This window comes from Phytophthora infestans, genomic scaffold, assembly GCF_000142945.1.
Source record: "Phytophthora infestans T30-4 supercont1.44 genomic scaffold, whole genome shotgun sequence".
NCBI lineage: Eukaryota > Oomycota > Peronosporomycetes > Peronosporales > Peronosporaceae > Phytophthora > Phytophthora infestans.
The window spans coordinates 200,284-202,854 of NW_003303715.1; positions in this window are offsets into that span (position 1 = coordinate 200,284).

Here is a 2,571-nt window from a genome sequence, read left to right on the forward strand (position 1 = left end):
AAAAAAGATCTTCCTCTCTCTTACTGAACAACGTTCACGTAACCCCCCCCACCTATGGACGATGCACGCTCGGCGTCCAAGCTCTCGGTCGACTTCTTTCGGTATGCTAGCTTCTCTGCTTAGACGAAGCTGCCAAAAGGAGCTGTCCAGACGTCGCTGGATCGTTCGGGGCGTGACGCTGTCGGGGGTTGAGCGGAGGCATCGACCCAAAATGGCGAATGCCACCGAAGTGCACTCCACAAAAAACAACCATATAAATAGAGGCGTTTTGAGCAGCTAAAAAATAGTACACAGAAATAACATGTTGACGTTGAAGTAGCTGGGTACACGACGTATCCAACTGGTTACTCTCAGGGTACGTTAGTAGAGTTCTATCTACTCACAGAGATTGACTCCCCAGTCCGTTTGCTGCTGATATTTATTGAGAGTGAGGATCAGTAAGATAATCTATTGGAAAGAAATACCTTAATTATTAATCAGCATGCAACGATTGCAATTGTTTGTGTCGTTAGTTTCCTTAAAGTTTGAGCCTATTGGGTGAATTGTAAATGGAAAAGTCGTCCCTACAAAGCATTTTTTGCTTTTTTACGTGCATGTTTCGGATGTGGTCCCGGTTTCTTACCTCTTTTGCCAATTCGCTCGGGCTCCGGTGCTAGTTGTGGTATCTTTGTTTGCGGGTTGGTTACGAGGCTTTCTGTCGTTGGCCACGGGAGAAACTTAAACGTGTAGGTATCCTTGAAGTGCCCAATTGAAAGCCGTTGTGCGTCGTACAGTTCTTCAAGTCTCATACCATGTTTGGTAGCTGCACAAATCGCGTGTACACAGGGAAATTGTTCGTCCTCCCAATTTCCACAGGTGCACTCCTTCGAATTCAAATCTACCATTCGCCAAGGGTGTATGTATCCAGGTTTTGGTAAAGCCCCAACGTGCTGTACCGAGAAAAAAGCCTCGCCGTGTGCTTGAATATCACACATCTTAGCTACAACAGCTCGTTTGTCGCGTTTGGCTAGCAGCACAGGAACAAGATCCGTTTCACTCCTGCTGTCTAGCTAATCTGCTGCTTCATTTCTTTTATCAGACATCAATTGGCCAAGTTTAAAGCAATACAGGTTAAACGCATCAAGCGGTTTTGAGCTGCGCAGATCTTTCCCCATCAAATTATTGGCTTGTTCGGAGATGTTTGAAGTAATTTCATCGTATGTTGACAGGCCAAATTTCTCGAAGAACTTATACTTAACCCAGTTTTCAGTGGGAAGCACTAGACTCTGTTCGGTACCGCTCGGTGTGATTACCTCAGTCTTCTTAGTAAGGTATTCTGCGGCTCCTGAATTAGAAATCTCCAACTCGTTTATGTACAAGTTGTAGTCACTTTCAGAGTCGGAACGAGCGATAGAGCAGATTGTTGCTCTGTCTTGAAGAGAGAGTCTATGGTTGGCTCTGTTGATATTATCCATGATATGGCGGAGGCAGAAGCGGTGTCCAGCGGATGGGAAAACTTCGGCAACTGCATAAAGAAGACCCTTATGACGATCAGACAAAATCGTGATTCTCTCTACTTTAATTGCATCTTTGACTGCCATCAAAAACCAAACCCAGTTGTCGTAATTTTTGGTTGATACCAGAGCAAACCCAAAAGGTATGATATGATTGTTGTAGTCCTTTGTAGTGGCAACAAGGAAAATCCCTCGCTTGTTCATGTCATCCTGTAAATGAGCGCCATCAAAACTAATCAAATTTTTAGTCATGCTCACAATGTGGGCGCCTGCGTTCGGGACAATGCAAGCACGCTTAAAGGTCACGCCATCGCTCTCGCTCTCATATCGCCACACGGAACCGGGATTCTTACTTGCCAGAAGCTCCAAATACGACTTCAAGTTTTGGTAGCTCTCGAGTAAATCTCCATGCAATTTTTCGTCCAGGTCCTGCTTGATCCTAGAAACCGAAGATTTGCTGACATTGATGCCCTTCCCTTTAAAAACCTTCTGCACAGCTTCCCCTGAAAGAGTTGATCTTGAGTTGGCATGAGCTGGCAGAATTTCACGTGCTACTACAGCCGATAGTTGAGCTTCACGGACAGACCGGTTCCTTCTCGCCTTTTTTTCACGAGGGGTATTTCCCTTCGCGAGTGGTTTCTGAGTAGATCCAATGTTTTTGAGATGGTTGTGGGCGAAGTTGGCTTGAGTAATCTTCCATACCCCATTCTTTCCGTGTACATTGATGAAAAATGGGCAGCTTAGATCATTTTCCGGGGTAACTTTATCAAAGAACTTCATGTCATTTAGTTTTTTGCAGACGTACTTCGCGTTTCCTGAGTTTTTTGGCTTCACACTCGAAGATTGTACAATCAACTGAAATCCACATACCGTTGCAAAATCGTCACATGTTGCCCTTGCTGCTTTTTGTGTTGGAAACTCAGTGTCTGCAATATTGGTTCGCGTCGCGTATACTCCCCCATACTTTTGGCTGGAGCGGTCTGAGGTATCAACTTTTGCGTCCTCCCTCAAAACACCCATGCTTATAGCTGTAGCGATGTCAGAAAGATCTACCACGAAGGGAGAACTCCCATAATTC